The sequence below is a fragment of the Lissotriton vulgaris genome, chromosome 7 (genome assembly GCF_964263255.1).
Source record: "Lissotriton vulgaris chromosome 7, aLisVul1.2, whole genome shotgun sequence".
NCBI classification, from domain to species: Eukaryota; Metazoa; Chordata; class Amphibia; order Caudata; family Salamandridae; genus Lissotriton; species Lissotriton vulgaris.
This window is the reverse complement of record NC_141695.1, coordinates 169,493,296-169,513,473: the sequence shown is the minus strand read 5'-3', so window position 1 is coordinate 169,513,473 and position 20,178 is coordinate 169,493,296. Positions and strand designations below refer to the sequence as shown.

The following is a 20,178-nucleotide window of genomic DNA, read 5'->3' as shown; positions in this document are numbered from 1 at the left end:
GCTGTAGATGCTCCACCTCCTCTTCCCGGGCTTGCTCCTGATCCTCGATGGAGGCAATGCGGTCTCCAATGGCATCGACGTCCCGCCTTATCATAAGGCGGGATGTTTATGCCATTTAGGAACGTGTATCAATAAACAAAGAACGCCAATGCTGCCCTTAGATAATTCTCAACATATCAACATCTCACAATCGATTCAAACATAAAGTGAGGGGATCAATGAATCTTCAATTTTATTGATTGTTTTACTTCTCATTCGAAAGTTTGTACATCTCAGAAATTTCATTTAATCCTTCAGTTGCCGAGTTGAATTTGACAATCATCATTGCCTCATAGCGTGATAACTTGGCTTCAAGGTCTCCTCCTCTCTTATCTTGTTCGACCTTTGTTATCATCGTCCAGTGGAGATCAGTTTCCAGATGATTTTTTGCTAGCCAATGTTGTACTAAAGGTGCATTAGGAACCTTACGTTTTATTCTTGATTTATGTTGTTGGATTCGGGTTTTTATCTCCTGATTGGTTTTTCCCACGTACAATAAGTCACATGGACATGTTATCCCATAAATGACGTAACATGATTTACAATTGGTGAATGTTTCATGTCTCCCTGAAGTTGTCTTATGTTTGAAAGTGATGCCTTTCAAATGCCCCTTTAGTAACCCGGCAACTGAAGGATTAAATGAAATTTCAGAGATGTACAAACTTTCGTAGATGTGTTGATTTCAGGTCAATATCAGAAATAAATTAAGAAATAATCATTATCTTGACATACCCAGAGACGATTCACCAACCCACTCCAAGATGGCGGCACCACCGTGCAATTAGCACAACTAATTTTATGATATATACAACCTCCTAACTAATTTTATGATATATACAACCTCCTGGCTACTATATTAGTTCCATAATTCCGCTATTTGAAAATATAATGCACGTCGATGTTTGGACCGATGTGGAAAAATAAACAAACAACCCACTCCAAGATGGCGCGACCCGGAAGTGAGGTAAATACGCTCCGTTTACACAGATAGAGCCGTACGAGCACTGGAGAGCATACGGACCCCCAGGAGCCGGAGCACGGAGGAACTAAGTCCTGAATCACGGTAATACTACTAACTTCCGATGGTATCAATAGGAATAGACTACTCTAGGGTCACCTCGCAAGTAATAGGAAATGACATGGATACTCCGTTTTGTCATTTCAGGACACCATGAAATAATTCACTCCGGGTCCCTTCATTGATTCCTTATCCTTAAGGTAATGTGAGAATTAACACACCAAGTTCGGACTCTTTTAATGACGTCAAGTAGCAAGTAGTAATAGGATTCCTTATCATTTTAGGAGAAAAACCTGCATATTCAACAACAACCCCCGCTAACACCAAAACTAATCGAGGTAAGAGCGACTTTTTTCGCGGCTCTTTGCTTTCACATAAATAAGATCCGACTTGTGCCTAATAAGAAATCTCTGTCCATTCACAGAGAGGTGGTACATCAAACAAGACACACCGGTGAGTGAGAATATGTGAGTGTGCAACATTGTAGTTAAATAGAGAACACTTTTGAATAGCTCGGCTGAGCCTTTCTGTGTTACTGTTGTTTAGGTGTTCCTACGCCGGGTACTAAGATGACTACGATTTATTGATTGGGTTACATTGATACAAAGGTAAGAGGTCAAGAGACGGATGTTGAGCCACTTGTTAGCTTTGAGATATGGTCTAAAATTAGAATCCAACTCAGATCTCCCCCATTTTCATTTTTACAGTGTGGTCCTGATGAGAACTCGAAAAATAGGAAGAGTTCGAAACGCGTAGACCCTGTATTGTATGATGCCATAAGAACATGAAAGAATTTTTGAATTTCTTATAAAAATTTACAAATAGGCTGAAAGGAATGTCTATGGCACTAATGGAGATATGATTTATATTGAACTTTGAAGAATTGTTAGTATGTACTTTTGTATTGTAGAGAGTGATTGAGAGTGGTTGATTGTGATTCACAACTGAGTGTATGTGTGAGTGTTGGTTGGGGAGTGTTTTAAGTGTACATAATGTGTTCCATATTTTGCATGTTATATGTTTTTGCAAACTGAAAAAAGATTTAGAGAAAACTAAAAAAAAATTCCAAATGAAGTAAAACAATCAATAAAATTGAAGATTCATTCAAGAGACATTGATCCCCTCACTTTATGTTTGAATCGATTGTGAGATGTTGATATGTTGAGAATTATCTAAGGGCAGCATTGGCGTTCTTTGTTTATTGATACATTAGGCTGTGGCTTGGCCTTGCTGATTGGGAGCCCATACCCAATAGTGTTTATTTGCATTTAGGAACGTGTGGCCTCCATTGGTTATCTCCTTCATCTCCCCGCTATTTCCCTTTTCAGCGTCTGCAAGTCGCCTCGTAATGCACCGAATAGCGACTCTAAAAAGGCGTGGGTAACTGGGGCTTCAGAGGTGTCTGCATCTTGGCTGATTTGTGTCATTGGGGAGAGCCTCCCTTCTCTGCTGCCGGTCATCGGGAGCTTGGTCAGTATCTTTTTTAGATTCTGATCCTTCTTGCTTCTCGCTGAGGACATGGCTCCTACATCTCTTACCACATCACCAGATCGGCCTGCCTTGTCACGGGGGTCCCAGCCCAGTGGGTGGCTGTCATCGGGTTGTCCTCCCGCTGAGCTCCACTACGCTGTTGCATGATGGTGAGGGCCAGAGGTATCACTCCCTTTCAGTCTCGTCCGGGCCTTGCTGCCTTCGACTGTCTGCTATTGCCCTGCTGGGCATCTGCTGCTTGTTCTCAATACTCTAAGCACTTTGCGCCCGAACCTGCCGTGAATCCCCCTGTAGGCCAGCAGCCCTATCTGAGCCTGGAGCACTAGATGTCTTCTTGGACCACTGCAGGTAATTCCTGCACTATGTGCTTGCAGGCCATGGCCTCCGGTTTCCGCTGACTTAGCAGTCAGCTCCAGAGAGACTAATCCATGCCCGGGCCTCTCATCCATTGACACCATGTGATTCTTACAGCGTTACAGTTCATATCTTATTCCCCTATTGAATTTTGTCATTTTAGTGTCATTTTGACTTTTACTTTTTTGGTTTCTTTATAAATATTTTACATATTACATTAAGTTAAGCCTCCTGTTCGGTGTTTAGGTACCAGGGGGTTGATCCTAGGTTAATTGAATGGCTTTGAAAGTTCACTCTGACAACGGTTGTGATTGTTCCTCATCTACCACAAATAATAATTCAGTTTCTTACAGAAACTATCTGAAATTATCTGCAAAACAGGCAGTTGATAACCTACCAGGGTTGAAACACCCTGTGGACAAACTGGAATATGGGACTAGTATTGTGTGGCAATAGAACCTCTAAAAATATTCAGCTTGCAGATGAACCAAGGATCACGCTTGAATGTCACACCCTTTTAAAATAACGTAGTCAGGAAAGTGTGAGGAATATATTGCAGCTCTTTGCATTTTGACAGCCCCAAGCAAATTTGAAAACAGAGTGGATGTACGTAGCAGAGACAAGTCTGTTCACCCAATGTGAGTGGTGATATCCGCTTGGCTGATCTGCTTGAAGTTATGATGCTGCTGACAGTAGCGTGTCTGCTAAAAGCGATGGCGTGATTGGTGGAACAATAAAGCCAAATAAGAGAAAGTTATCTTCCGACACCGCAGTCTTCGTGACTGAGATCAGTAACACTGACGACTCTGAGACTCAAAGCAGTATTTTCTCCTTTCAGAGCGTTATTGCTGCAGATGGAGTGAAGCCAAGAAGTAAACACATTACTAAGGTACCAACAAAGTTTAATATTGTTCATTTGTATTAACTGTTTCTCTTTTGAAGCATTTGGAAATGCATTTTCTAGTTTTGTTGCTTTTTGGTTAGTTTTTTAGGTCTCGCCCTGGAATTCGCATCCGAAGGATGCGTCCAGGGTGGAGACTTATAGTTATCTGACTCGGGGGAATGGAGGACAGGAAACTGCCACGAGCTTCTCTTGGCTGGATTACACTGTGTGCACGTGCACACTCATGCATGCGCACATCACAGTCACAGCCATACCTCCTCCCCTCCCCCCCCCCCGTCGCCGCCGCCGCACCTACACACACACACAGAGAGCAGGCTGTTCACAACACATGCACACGCAGGCAGACACGAGCGCACACATACAGGCACACACTACACCTCCCCAGCACCCCCCCGCGCCGCCGCCGCCCACACACGAGAGTACACGCAGGCACGCACACATACAAAGACCCCCCTCCCCCCGCCGCCGCCGCAATCGCACACATACACGCACACATACACACACACACACCAGCACCGGACCCCACTCACCAGCTACGCAGGATTTCTCTTCTCTGGGGCGGCCCCGGGTCTCTCCCTAGCTCACGGGAGCCCCGGGCCGCGGGAGGACTCTGCTTCTTTGCTCCATCCCGGCGGGCAGCCAATCATAGCCCAGCAGCAGGCGGGACTTCCTTCTTTCTTCTGGCCCGGCCTACGTCTTCTCTCCCGTTGCCTGGCTTCCTGCCTCAGGGGTCCGCCAATGGCAGCGCGCCCTGAGCAGGGAGGCGGGCACAGCGTTTCCTCTGGAATCTCGGGCCCGTCGGCGGTGATAATTTATTTTTACAGATGAGAATTGGATCCAGGTGCTCAGACCCATTTAAAATATTGATTAGCATTTGGACTGTAATGAACTATCCTTGCGCCACGTTTGCACTACGGGGTGCTTCCTCGCCTTTGCCTTGAAGGCAGGTTTCTGGCCGCAAGGGGGTTCACTTTCCAGTGTGTTTGAGTAAAGTAAGTGGGTGCCAGTGCCAGGGGTTGTTTGGGATAAACTGTTGGACTGCGGACGGAGACGCTGCAGAAGGAATGTCGGCTCTGCACGGAGGAGGTAAGGTGGCGCCTCTAGCGTAGCCACTCAGCGCTGAGATCCCCGTACAGCAACTCAGCCTTTCATCCTTCCGAGGAGCAGGGCTGGCCTTTAGTAATGGTGGCCAAGATGCATCCATCAATCGAGTAGCATGTCTGGGGCTCTTAAAATCCTAATGAACTATCAGTGCGCTACGTTTCATTCTTTCGAGAGCAATTCAATGAGTACATTGAACCGGATAAAAAAGGAAGCGCCTGTTCTTCGCGGTGTTTGGCGCGTGCTTTAGTGCTACATCTGCACTGATGCAGCTCGTCTGCCAGTATCACTTCTACCTTTCTTTCCCTCACATCTGGCCACGCGCGCTCCATGCCAGCTGCTCCGATCTGCGCCTCTGTGTGCCCGAGATGGTGTTTACAATCGAGCCTCGAGCACTGACCTTTGCCCCATGTCAGATATGCAGTTTGTCCACGTCTGTTTTTCTCGATGTATCCTGCAGCTTACATTTCCCGGAAGTTGTTCTACATTTGTAGTCTATGACTGAATTCTACGTGCGATTTGTGTTAGCTTGACGATTGTGGCTCATGGGGAAGACCCTTCTAATAATGCCTTCCCACTTCAGCAATGCTGTGTGATCTTGGACAAAACACGTTACCTGTTCTACAGATCCCATACCTGGTTAAATCGGTGGTGTTTGAAAAAGAGCTCAAAATCAGTGTGCATGCTATAGAATGACTGGCCAGGACATGCAACAACTGCAGAAATGCTCAGTTTTTTAATCCGCATCTCTGCATGTCTGGGCCTGTCAGCCCCAGAGACAGACGGCTCTTAAGTTCCATCATGCAGTTGCTGGTGGCTAGGGGGCCCCACATTAGATGGGGATGCATCGAGGGGCGCCATATACATGCTGTGCAAGTCATGCCCATGTGTGAGAGGCCCATGTTCAGTGTGAGGTGAGCAATATGCACGCATCAGCTGCAGACCGGGTGGTGTCTTCAGATGCACAGCGCATTTGCACATTAATAGCCAGCATTCGTGTTTAAAAAGTCTCGCTTGCTGTATTTGCACAGTTGTGTTTGAAAAAGTACAGGTTGTTGCATTAGCACATGAATATTCACCATTCGTGTTTGGTTGTTGCTGCTGAACAAACAGCAGTATATTCAAATTTCACAAACCAAGAGAAGCAACTCTGCTTTTGAGTTATGGTCGCCTTGATTTCATGTCGCCCAAACTGTACGTATTACATGCGATTAGTGCATGGTTACCACTGAAGGCCACAGCATCACTCAGCACCACTGAAGGCCACAGCATCACTCTGTGCAACCATTCAACAACAACTGGTTCTAATATGTTCTTTCAATGTTTCAAGCTTTATTACAAATGTCACAAAAAGATGTTAATATTTCACTTCTGTTCTTGGATTTTCATCACAATAAAATACACTGAACATAATCTTCCCAAAAGTTATTTACAAAAGTTTAAGCTATTGCCATTATAAATTACAATAACTTGTATCTAAGTATTAATTATTAAAAAAATAAAAGCCATTGTTATTTGTAATATTAATACATCTAAGTCCTGTAAATACAACACATATTGCATTACAAATGCTATAGGTGTCGCGTTTGCGAAAGTTAAAACTATTGGCATTGTAAATGACAAACCTATTAATTTCGCTATTTTCAAAACCAACACAATAATTAAAAATTTGTCATTTACAATACCAATAACTCAAACTTTCCTAATGCAAGACCTATTGCATTGCAAATGCTTGTTATTGTAGGCTGTTATCTTCGGTTTAAAGGGAAAGATGTTGTGGTGTGTGACCTTAATGCTGCGGTTTACATTTCATTACCATCATTTGCTTATCCTGGAAACTACATACATACATGATTTGCTGCTTTAAAGAAATAATGCTTCATGATTTCTCTTTCAGCACTTCATAGTAAAAATTTTCAATTTTTGACTCAATCATTTGGCAGAAACTTAGTACCATTAAAATAGTTCTGATGGGAAACATTCATGTGGGGTTAGGACTGGCTCGACCAGAGTGCTTGCTGACTCAGAGTATGGAGTTGACCACCTTGCCTGGTCCGGTGTGGAACCAAGCCAGCGAGGCTTTGCTGCAGGCTCATTTTCCCTGATAGCTGGTCAACAGTTTGAGGAGGAGGAGGTGAAGAGCTGGCTAAGTGTGCTATGAGGCTGGCAATTCAGTACATCCCTGAGAAGTGAGCTTTGAGTCGATGTAGTGTTCCTCTTATACCATGTGCAATTCACCCTCTCCAAAGCCTCAAGAATTCCTGGGTGTGAAGGGCGGCTGATTCTGATTGGGTGCTTGATAGTTTTCCAGAAACTCATGTTCTTGATTGTTCATGTTTGTCAGTAGTTAATGAAACACACCCCGGCGTTTTATCTCTTCAGTTGACACAAGCTGCAATATAAGTTTCTTTGTCGTTTCAAAAAAATTATGAATGGCCAACGAGCCTCTGTAGGTCAAAGAATGGAAGGGTTGGGGAACTGTCATTCATCTCACTGCTAAGCAGAGCCATGTCATGCTTCAGCCTCCGTCAGGCCTCTGATTTTGACCAACATCGCTTAGAACACTGGGACTTTAGAGACCATCCTTTTAATGAGAAAAACAAAACTACAAGTCCTATAATCAATAGTGGTGGAAGGTGTCAGACATGACCTGGGACAACATCCGATTCAGCCATCCAGTTCAATGTTTTAAGTATTTGACACAATATTGAATTTATAACCTTTGTTTTTTATGGTCATGAGTCACCAGAATACTAAAAACGTGTCTTTTATTTTCAGGGTCAATTAAGTAATGGTCACCAGCTTGGAAGCTCTGCTAATTCTTCAGTATTTGTCATTGATCTCCACATGTGACTGGTTTGGGTCTGCCCCTGCATCGTTCCCGATAACTTGTACAGGTAAGGAGCTTGTAGCAGCAACATGATAACCCCATACTCGTCTGTAAGAAGTGCGCTCCGAGGCAGGTATCCGATCATTTTTGTGAAACAAGGAAGGGGCAATATCTGCTATGTACATTTGTTAAAATAAAACAGTCAAATCACAGTATACTGTTCCAGAGGTTCAGTCCCAGCGACATTATCTGTAACTTTTTTTTTTTTTTTTGTATGTTCTTATATAGCGCTCGACTACCCGGAGGCATCTCGGCGCTTGCCTTGGGAACCCGTCCTGGCTTTTCCCTGTGAGATAGCCCCTGGCGGGCATCCCCAAGGTGAAAGCCAGGCATCCCGCCGCGGGGGCCGTTGTGGAGATTAAGCAAGCTTAATGCCCAGAGTTGCAGAGTGTGAACCCATGATTAGGTCAGGCACCGAAGCGAGAATTATCAAGTCCATGGACATTTGAGCTCAAGACCCTGCCGCGTCGGGAATTGAACCCTGGTCCCGGGTCTGACCTCTGCTTCAGGGTCTGCCTGCTCTAACCAGTGAGCCACACTTCTCCACTGAACGCAGACACCCTAGGAAGCATGTGCTTTTAAGACAAGTTGCGTTCACTCACCTAAAGATGACATGCTTCATCATTGGGCTATACTCCTCACCAGGCCGGCGCTACAATGCCTGGCGGGCACCACTAGAGGGCACTTTGTCGCAGATCTTTTAAGAAGTACGCCGGATGAGCATAGAGGGACAGAGGATGTTGTGTCATAAGATGTGAGATTGGTGAAAGTCTGAATATAAGATCAGCTATTGGCCAGTTGCTGCAATATAGTTAATGCGATCTTCCTGGTCCATGTTGAGATTAAAAACAGTGGCAGAGAAATTGAGGAACTAATGGCCCCTATCACTGTGTGAAAGTGTCGATCACCTATGGACCTGCTGATAAGCTGGGGTCTATACTTCAGGTCAACTTTTTTCATGCCTTGTGTAGTCATGGAGCAATCTGTTGGCATTTTATCAGGACCAAATATGGGAAAATGGGTAAATGTGACCTAATCTTCTCCACAGCGTGAGGAGCTCTGTAACTCAAAGCCCTGCACCGTGCATAGGTGATAAGGTGCCTATTAACATCTTCCTACCACAGGTGAGCACTGTCTAACAGAGTGCACTAGATACGGTAACCCTCATAAAATTCAGGACAAACTGACTTATCCAATAGCGAGGACGCCGCATCTGAAGGCAACTGGTTTGAAAAGCACATGCTTCCTAGGCCGTTCAGTTAGAGATAATGCCGGTGGGACTGAACCTCCAGAACAGTATACTGTGAGTTGATTTATATGAAGAATGTGTATACCAGACTGTTATTTTCCTCAGCATCTCTTGTGCTAAGTAAAATAAAACAAAACACACCTGGAGGCCAACAAATCTATCATAAATTTAATGCAAAAATAGCAAAAGGCCAAGCAAACTAACAAGTGACAATTGTCTTTGCAATGGACGAGAGCATCCACCCTAGAGCAAGTTGGAGTATATAATGCTAATGCTACACAATGCATTTTTAGACACTTTTCTCCTTATACAAGTCAATGAAACATGAACACGTGATAGAAACAGTTACTAAAACAACACTAATGAGTAGGAGGCAGGATCTTCTCTCGAGAGGAATGTGAGGAGTCCATGAGGTGCAGATAAAAGATACACAGACAAGCTGCAGAATTCACTGTTTCTGGAAATAACACTTCTGTTTGTCAATATTACATTTACTACAAGATGCAGGAAAGTGTGCTGATTGACATCACTAAATAAAAGGGTTCTGGCCCCTAATAGAATCATGTAACTTTGCAGGCATATTAAGGCGAACAGTCACATCAAATTAATATAAGAATATTGTAATTTGGTAATGCAATATATCAATGCACATTATGGCATTCACGTGTAACCAATTATCAATATTAAAGAAACCAGTATATCCAGTTATGCTTTCTCAAGTCCTTCTTCCTAGAGGCTACCTTTGCTGTTAGCCAGCCGTATTCAGCAGTGCCTCCTGTGACCTGGAATCCTGCACTTAATCAATACCAAAGGTCGTCAATGCTTATAGCCAACTCTGGTCACTGGTGCCACTCGCACCCCCACCACCCTTGGGCCTGTTATTCTTTTAGATAGCTCCAGTCAGTAGTGGCCCCTTGGACCGGTATGAAAGCCTACTAGCCAGCTCCTGTTAGTACTGGCCCCTGGGACCTGTTATCATTCTAGCCAACTTGAGTCATTAGTAGCACCTTGGGACTAGTGCTCATACTAACCAGCTTCAGTCAGTATTGGCCCCCTGAGACCTATTATCCTGCTAAGTAACTCCAGTCAGTAGTGACCCCTGTTCCTTAAATCCTTTTAATATTCAAAACCAGAGGTCAACTCTACTGCCAACCAGTTCCAGTCAATATTGACATGTATTGTTACCCTGCTTGTAATAAATACCAGAGGCCAGCGTTGTTGCTAGCCAGCTCCAGTCACCAGTGGCACGTCACATATTATCCTCAATAGGATCAAGGCCCAAGGCCTGTGCAGCTGCTAACCTGCTCTTGTCAGTAGTGACCTCCCAGACCTGTTATTCTGCATATAATCGTCAAGGCTTCTGCCCTAATAACACTCACCCCACATCCTTATGGTATATTAGCAATGTAATTTATTTACAAAATACAGTAGGTACCGCACTTATTTCACACGATCCCATAAACAAAGAAAATCTAAATTTGCCTAACTATTCAGCACTCCACCTTATCAAAAATGACCAAATCACACCAAGCACTATAGTCTGCCACATCACATGGCACCCTCAGCCACAACATGACAAGATACCACGGCAGGGATTTGGGGCCATTAATCCTCTGTTCGAGGCTTGTGTGCTGTAGCTGCACATGCTTTACATACTCCTGCCATCTTGTGTTGGATCTGGATGCTTGCAAGTTGTTTTTCTTTGAAGAAGTCTTTCCAGTCACGAGGTAAGGTGACTCCACCTTTCGGTGATAGTGCGTATGGGCATTGACTCCATTGATAGATTGTTTTTTACCCCAAACGGGTTCGGATGTGTATTGCTGGGCTCCGAAACCGCTCTTTGGGTTCCCCGCAGTCCACTCTACCCTCAACTGTATTGTTTCAGTACCCGTTTCCCTATTCCCTGCGTTTCAAATAGATCGACAAACTCTACATTTCCGATAGAAAACCTCGTGGGCAACCATCGGGCCAGCCATCTGCAAATGGAATGGACTCCATTCTATTTCTGTCCTGGGTGCCATGCCAAGTACCCTCGCACCGACGTACATCAAGTTTGTAACCTATGCCTCTCTCCGGAGCAAAAGGAGGAAGACTGCGATGCTTGTAAGTCGTTTCGGTCCAAGAGGACTCTACCCGATCATCAGGCTCGATGACGAGAGAGGCAGCGTCAAAGCATTCAATACACTCTGGATATCTTTGGGGAAGAATCTGAGCAAGACGAGATAGAAGCATCTGCCATAGAAGAAGAGGCCCATCTCTATGCCAGAGCGCAATCGTTTGGGCAATCTGGGGCAGCCATGTGATTGCAATTCTACGTCATGCCAGTTCCATAGGCGACTGACCAAATGTATAGGTTATCTTGCGCCCTTCTGGCATCTAAATAGGCCTAATAAACAGTATTTGGGTGTCAGCTCAAAACTTAGTTATGTGGCATGCACCATTTCTTCAACAGCTAGTTGCCTGAAGGAGTGTATTTCATTGCAGGACCATGGTTAATGTAAGAAATCAGGCCCCACAGTGTTGCAGCGCAAGCAAATATCTGGGCAAGACCCGACCATTCGATGAAGGTGTTGTGTGCGTTAAGTAGGTTCTTTGCAGAAAATTATAATGTATTAGTCGAAAATGGGCATTACTAGAAACCATGCGAATTAGCTCACAGGCCCGCTGCCAGTCTTGATCTTCCATTGGAATGTAAGGCCCTTGTGTAGTGCCTACTGTATCTGATTGCATTGTTCTGTAAAGATGCATACTTAGGGTTCTACACGCTCCATACGTTAGCAGTATCTCAAGGGTTTGAGTTTGCGGCGGAGTTGTCGGATAGCATGGCCAGGTGTGCCTGTTTGTGTCTGCCAAGCCCGCATGCTGTAAAAATTGCCCCTGGCTTAGACCAAACTCTTTGCGGGCATGTTTAAAGGGGATAAGACTCATCTGGGTACAATTCACCCTATTGCTCGCATCCCCCTCACTCCATGCCCAGAAGGACATACTGAGTGCCATCTGCCTGATTGGTTTTAATATCCAGATTGGGAGCTCCCTATGGAATGGTGTGCGCTTAAGTACTCTCACTACAAACCATTGCCATACTCTGGCCGTCTGTCACACAATATATGGAGTATCTCTCGGTGTACCTTATTCCTCTATTAACAGCTCTGGAAGACAACCAGCGTCCACCATTCCTGCCGAGAGCTGCATTTCCCAACTAGGGACTGTGTTGAGCGATCGAGCTGCATGTTGCAATTGAACGGCATAATATTAGGGGTCGAAATGTGGGACCTCCAATCCCCCGCTGCATACGTCCTGGTCAGTGTGGCCAAACCTATGTGTAATGGCCTTGTTGAAAGATTTAACAAGACCATGAAGGGCATGATCGGTGGACTTCCTGAAAAACTCAAAAGAAGATGGGATGTCTTACTTCCCTGCCTGCTTTTTGCCTATTGGGAAGGTCCACAGAAAGGAGTGGGGTCCTCCTTATTTTAGCTTCTGTTTGGGATTTCCTGTGGGGACCACTGTGCCTTGTGAAGGAGGGATTGGAGAAAGCTCTTGTTGACCATTGCAAGATATAGTGGACTATGTGCTTGGCGTTTGCTCCAGTATGTATGAGTACGTGGAAAAAGCAAGCAAAAACATTGAGGACAGCCTAGCTGCAGAAGCTCTGGTAATGCCAAAAGGCTGCTATGGTTGAGTTCCAGCCAGGGCAGATGGTGTGGGGTTTGGGGCCTTTGGCTCCTAGGGCTCTGCAAGGTAAGTAAAGTGGACCCTACCCTATCCTAGAAAGAAAAGGGGCGGTCACCTACCTGGTAGACCCTGGCTCTGACAGGAGTCATAAGAGGGTCATACATGTCAACTGCCTCCCACCCTACTATGACATGGCAGATCTGACCATGCTCATGGTTACAGATGAGGATCAGGAAGCAAAGAGCGAACCTGTCCCTGACCTGTACAGCAATCCAAAAGGTGGGTCAGTGGAAGGTGTAGTCTTGTCAGACACCCTACCTGCCCATCAGGAGGCTGATTGCAGACAAGTCCTAAATCAGTTTGCTGACCTCTTCTTTTTGACCTCTGGCCAGACTCGCTGGTGTATCCATGATGTAGATGCTGATGAAAGCCTACCTTTCTAGAATAAAACATACAGGCAGACTGAACATGTGAAAGAGAGCATCAAAGCTGAAGAAAGCATGATGCTGGAATTGGGAGTTCTAAAGCCTTCTGAGAGCCCCTGGACCTGCCCAGTTGTCTTAATCCCCAAGCCTCATAACCAGGATGGTAAGAAAGAAATGAGGTTTTGTGAGGACTATTGGGGCGTGAATGCTGTGACCAAAAGCGATGCATACCAAACTCCATGGGCAGATGAACTTATTGACAGATTGGGAGCAGCCAAGTATCTGAGTATGTTTGATCTCACATCAGAGTACTGGCAGATAGGTCTGACGACTGCAGGAGCAAAAGAAATATCTGCATTTTCAATCTCAAATGGGTATTTTCAGTTCACTCTAATTCCCTTTGGTTTGAAAAATGCATCTGCCTCTTTTCAAAGGTTGGTGAACTAAGCTCTTGCTGGATTGTAATCCTGAGTGCAGTGCAGCATTTCTACACAATATTGCTGTCTTTAGCTCCACCTGGAAGGATCACCTGATCCACCCTAGGAAAGTACCGGGGTCTCTGAGAAGTGCCGGCCTCATTATCAAGGCATGCAAGTGCCAGATAGGGCAGGGAAAGGTTTCATACTTGGGTCACCTTGTTAGTGGAGACCAGGTTCAACCCTTACATCCCAAGATCTAGACCATTCTGGACTGGGTGGCTCCAACTACCCAGACTGAAGTGAGGGCCTTCCTTGGCTTCCCTGGTACTATAGGAGGTTTGAGAGGGATTATGGCACCATTGTGGCACCCCTCAAAGACCTGACTTCAAAAAGAATCCCCACAAATAGTGAACTGGACTTTAAGCTGTCTAAAGGCTTGTGACACGCTGAAGGAAGGAATGTGCTCTGCAGCTGTTCTAAAATCTACAGATTATGTCAAGTAATTCATTGTACAGACTGATGCCTCGGAACATGGTATAGGAGCAGTGCTATCCCAAAAACATGCCCAAGGTCAAGATCAGCTACTGGCTTTCATCACTAGAAGGCTAATCCCTAGGGAGGGGGGGCGTTGCCTGGCGATCAGCAAGATGGGCGCATGTAACGACCGGATTCTCGAGCCAGATGGGATCAGCTCCTAAGAACCCCTCCAACCCAGTCGGAACGTAATCACCTCCCTCCTTAGAACGTATTTACAATGGGTATATGTATATGTATGTACATCTCATACCTAAGGATGGGGAAAATAGCAATACACATGCATAGGTTTTCTAAAATATCCCATTCATACCAACTTATTTAGGCCCAGACTACTCTACCCTGGGGCAGTTCTGATTATGTGCCATTACACACTGATCACCATCAGTGCTCACTCGACACGCAATCCGGCATGCCATACACACTGATCACCCTCAGTGCTCACTTGACACGCAATCCGGCGTGCCATACACACTGAGCTGCAGCCCCAGTGCTCTCTTTTTATCTGGTCCACAATCCGGCGGACCTACACACTGGTCTCTCCAGTGCTCGCTTACTTACAACCCGATCCACAATCCGGCGGATCTACACATCAGGCTTCCGCCTGATGCTCTCATTAACGCCGCTTATCAACGACGATCACTCTCCTATGAATACCTTTGGAAGGAATCTCTCATTGGCTACTCGGGATGATACTACAATAACATGAATTAGCACAGCTTTCCAAATTGAATCATGTACCTTCTGCTCTCAGCATCAAATGGTCCCTCTCTCCCTCATTATTCAGTCACCTCTTACCTGACCGGGATTCACATCCGTTCATGAAAACGATGTCTGACTAGAAGACCAGGTTACCCTGATTGAACAAGAATACAAGGCACATGTCGGTTCACTAAGAACTGGGGTATTTTATTACAATGATTATAAACACAATACTATACTATAACATATATCCTGCAAAGAAAAGTAAAGGGTTAGAATGTGCTTACTAAAAGATGTGGGGCAGATGTCACCTTATTAACGTGAAGTCGGGGTTCGGCAGTCATCTAGGTTCCCTTCTCGTCTGTGCCTTGGCTCGTCTCGGAATCACACCTCAGCAGTCACGAGTACACTTCTGCACCGCTATGCTCTGTCTCCTCTGCTTCCCTCCAAGTCACTGGAACCTTTCTCTTTATTAGCTGCTGTCTCTCTCTGTCTCTGATCGCTCTGCGCTACTTCTCCTTCTCCTTCAATCTTTCTCAGAGAGTATCAGCTTAATGATCTTTTCCGAACTTCAAGATGGCGACTGTCTGCCTGGAAATAATTAATGGCATTGATGCTAACGGCTAGCTGCCGCCTACAGACTGACTGACTGACTCACAGCCTAACACTTTCGCTAATATGGAAGCTTGTCCTTTCATGGAAAGTTACGGCCAGTAACCTGCCGCCCACCAAATTCTTGTACCTCCCCGTACCAAGGACACGTTCCCAGCCGGCCGGCCTGATGTTGTGTCTTCGGAGTGGAGAAAAATACAGTCTTTCGATAAGGGCCAGCCTGAGCCGGTTCTCTCTAAGCGAACAACACTTCGAAACTAAAACATTACACTTGACCTAGAAGCATCTCAAGCTGCCGGGGCAGAAAGCAAGATGGAGTCTCTCCCGTTTGAGGCCTACAAGGCCCGAAATAAGCATAACTCCATAGAAGGTATACTAACACTCTTGCAAAAGGACGGATTATCACTAATACTAATGAATCTATCCCCTAACTTAAGTCTATAAGCCCTGATCTAAGGAAAATAGTACAAAAATGCACTAATGTGCCTTGTGAATAGGCCCTGTTTATAGTTCTAATCCCTGCACTAGGAGGGTAATAGGCTGGAGTCACCTTCAATCATTCTCCCTCCAAGGAGGGCCGAAAAAATCGGTCAGAACACTTCACCCTTGACTCCAGTCTATTAACCATTCTCTATATGGAACTAACATCTGTGGAAGAATAATAGGAAACAAAACTAACTGATCTATTCCTTTTGCCAAATCTACAATATTGGAGTAAAGAAGGAATGCACTGAATAAAACAGCAAATGGCTACTAAAATACAAATAGAAATCACAATACCCCCTAATATCTGTCGTAGGGAATGTAAGTCAGGTAACCAATTGAAGAGCCAGTCAAACCAGCCCTGGTCAATCTGTTTTCTAACCTCTGCAGTCAAGTCGTGAAGTTTGTCAATATGGGCTTGAATTGATTTAGAGTGGTCGGACAAATTAAAGCAGCAAAGACCCTCAAAGTCAGAACAATCATGTCCATGCTTTAACAGGAGGTAGTCAATGGCTGTGCGGTTCTGCAGAATTGCTCTGCGTTCACCTTGGGCATCTAATAACATGTCAGATAAAATGGTAGAGGTTTGATTAATCGATTTTACCATCCAGCAGGCCATTTTACCAATAGATTTTGCGTTGTAAACCGCCAACGCTGGGACACCAATGATTGAGATAGCCAAACTAAGATATTCAGATTTGGAATAGAGATGTAAGGAAGAATCACAGTCCTCATGTAACATCATAGAATCACGGACTATACGGGAATAGGTATTAGGATGTGAGGAAAACATCAATAAACTCAATCTAGTGATGGCGCACGGGCCTCCGGAAATATTTGCAGGAATATAAGGCCAGGAGGAATTACCGCAGGAAAAGAGCCAACCAGAAGGTAAAAACATTGTACGGTAATGGCTAGGAGCAACTACTATACTTTTACAGGTCATGTTATTTTTAACAGAAACACATGATTGTGGGAGTCTTCGTAAGCACAGCAAACGTTCATGAGCCGAAAAAGAGGTAACGGCTCTCAATTTTAACTTTACACATTCAGTAATTGCCTTAGGATCACAAGTCAAGAAAAAGCACAAATCACCCTGCGTGATATTATACGTAGTGATCTGAGAATGAATTGGGGGAATGGACTCTGAGAGAATAGTACATAAGGGACAAAATTCATGGGCCGCGAAATCGCCCAGAATAACATTGGGTCGGGCATTAGATATATTAAAAATATGCTTCAAAGTTTCTAGGGAGGCAGGGACAGCAACCAAGCAGGTCGCTAAAATGTCAGTTACAGAACGCATAGGTGTCAGGCAAAAATGCGGAGAGTTAGTAACTCGTTTGGCCAGGGTGGTCCAAAAGTTTGATGAGGAATCCCACGCAGCGAAGGAACGCGGTACTCGGGTTCTCGAATCAACCAAAGTCTGTGGGTTCTCTCCTCTCCCGACGTAGCAGACCAAAAGGAGTCCAACGCCGGCACATCCTGCAGCAGCAGTCCAGAGAATGATCTGAAAGAAAATCAAATACAGGCATTATTCATTCTCGTAGGTAACATTTGTCAGCCGGGACAGCTTCCCAGCTATCTTTCCCTGGTCTCATCACCAAAATGGTGTTGTCATGACCGGTTGCAATAATTTCAGCTTGTTCAGGGGGATGTTTAGGCAATTGCACCCATATTCTCGCTCCAGGATTGTCCGTAGAACCGAAGCCTTTTTGGACTTGTACAGTTAACAGTGTTGGGGCAGTGCCTTTCTGAATCTCACCACTGAAAACAGGCATGATTAGCAATTGAGCAACTCAGTCAGTCTTTTGAATCGATAAATCAGCCTCACTGCTATTTAGCAGGAGAACCTTAATCTCTCCCTGATAATCACTGTCAATTACTCCTCCGAGTACTTGAACACCTTTTAAGGCAAGGCCCGATCTTGGGGTGATCAGACCAAAACTTCCAGCTGGTATACAGACACCAATGCCAGTCTCGACAATTATTCGGTCTTTACTCTTTAGTACAATGTCGTTCATGGCATGCAGGTCCAAGCCTGCAGAACCTGGGGTAGCTCTGCATGGAGCCAAAGCTCCGGGGGTAATTTCCCAGTACATTACAGTATTGCCAATGGTGTTGGGTTTTGCATCAACATTTGGGGGAAACAAACGCATCAAAGGAGATTCAGCATGTAACAAGGGACGATTATTCAAGATTAACAATGCTTGAACTAAATAATCCCGCCAGCTTTTATAGCGGTCGTCAGTTAACTTTCGCAACTGTTCTTTAAGCAAACCATTCATCCTTTCAATCAGACCTGATGCCTGTGGATAATAAGGAATATGAAACACCCATTCTATACTGTTTTCCGCGCAAAATTCCTGTACCAGTCTTCCACGAAAGTGGGATGCATTATCAGATTGAATTTGAAATGGAACACCATAATATAATATGATTAATTCCAATGTTTTAATGGTATTTAATTGGGTAGCATGTTTGCAAGGAAAGGCCACCAAAAGGCCACTGTAGGTATCAACAACTGTACAAACATACTGACAATTTTTGCTCATAGGGAGCGGGCCAATATAATCTATCTGCCAAATTTGAGCGGGCAATTTTCCTCGATGTAAATGACCTTTAACAATGTGTGGTACTTTTCGTTGTCTGGAATGTTGACAGATGGGACAATGCAGAATAGTGTCTTTAATGTAATTTGAAGGAATATAAATTCCTCGATCGGCGGCCCACCTGCTAGTGGCTCTCTCTCCAAAATGTCCTGCTTTCTGGTGGGCCCATTTCGCCAATCCCGCCAAATCAGAATCTTCCATGTCCACCACTGCCTCAGCAATTTTAGATTTCTCATCTGCAATGTTATGAAAGAATTTGTCAAGGGAGTCTATCGGGGTATGAGCATCCACATGAAAGATTGTCACAGTACTCTGTGGGAGCATTTCCCAAATTTCTTGCCATAATTCTTTTCCCCACAGTTCTTTTGAATGCAATTCCCAATTATGAGAATGCCAAGTTGGTAACCATACCGCCAGTCCGTTAGCTGTGGACCAGGAATCAGTGAAAATATGACATGTGCCAGGTAGTTCCTGTTTTAAAACTTGGTAAACTGCGTATAATTCAGCATATTGACTACTCTTTCCTTCACCAGTTGTACTCAGTAATTTCTGCGTGATAGGATTATAGGACACTGCCTTTTAATGCCGCTTCTCTCCAATGAACCTTGCTGAACCATCCGTAAACCACACATGTTTTCTGTCCTCCGTGGACAAATCATCAAATGGCTAACCCCACTTGACAGGAGATTCCTGTACTACAGGTACGGAGCAATCACTCCCAGTCTCATTCGATGGCGCCTGCGCCACTTGCTCATGTAATGCTGCCACACCCTTCGGACCCACACGTGCCCTGTCTTGAATATACCATTTCCATTTAATCACACTCGCTTCTTGAGCATGTCCAATTCGATGAGTTTTCCGCGCACTCAAAACCCACTGCATGATAGGAATTTCAGGTCTCAAAATCACATCATGACCTAAAGTCAATTGCTCGGTATCCACCAGAGCCCAATAACATGCAAGTAACTGTTTCTCAAAAGGTGTATAACGCTCACCAGCCTCAGGTAACTTTTTAGCCCAAAAACCTAACGGCACCTTTTGTCTGCCTTGCTTTTGCCACAGACTCCAATTTGCATACAGACCTTGTACGGACACATTTAAATCCACGTCACCCTCGCCCACAGGCCACAGATCCTTGGCGTACTGAATCGCTTCTTTTGACAAATTAAATGCATTCTGTTGTGGTTCACCCCATTCAAACGCATGCTTTTTGCGAGTGACTCGATATAAAGGAGCCAATATCTGACTCAAATGGGGAATATGTTGACGCCAAAAACCAAACAAGCCAATGAAACTCTGAGCTTCTTTTCTATTCCTCGGAACTGCAAAGTCTAAAATTTTTCGTTTAACCTGCGGGATCACCTCTCTGTGACCTTCATGCCAATTAATACCTAAAAACTTAACATTTTGAGATGGACCTTGTAACTTATCAGGATTAATTTCCCAACCTTTTTCACGTAAGCAATCAAGGATTTGATCCAATTGAGCCTGAACTTGATCTTGTGTTTCACCTTAAATTAAAATGTCATCAATATAATGACACACTTGAATTTGCGGGTGTACAGTTACTTCAGACAAATGCTCCGACACCAGCCGGTGACAGATCGTAGGACTATGTACATAACCTTGAGGAAGACTTCTAAACGTCATTTGACGCCCATTCCAGGTAA

At 44.7% G+C, this 20,178-nt stretch overlaps 1 protein-coding gene and 1 long non-coding RNA gene across 2 annotated transcripts in view; both read left to right on the top strand.

Annotated features, from left to right (window-relative positions):
- LOC147701089 (uncharacterized) overlaps positions 1 to 20,178 on the top strand; it is a 546,834-nt gene that overhangs the window by 198,838 nt on the left and 327,818 nt on the right.
- The window catches only part of LOC147701091 (uncharacterized), an 84,281-nt gene that overhangs the window by 19,383 nt on the left and 44,720 nt on the right, over positions 1 to 20,178 (top strand). The window contains exons 2-3 of the long non-coding RNA XR_015297431.1: positions 3,741 to 3,791; positions 7,686 to 7,804. This is a non-coding gene — a long non-coding RNA (uncharacterized LOC147701091). The remainder of the gene's footprint in view (positions 1 to 3,740; positions 3,792 to 7,685; positions 7,805 to 20,178) is intronic.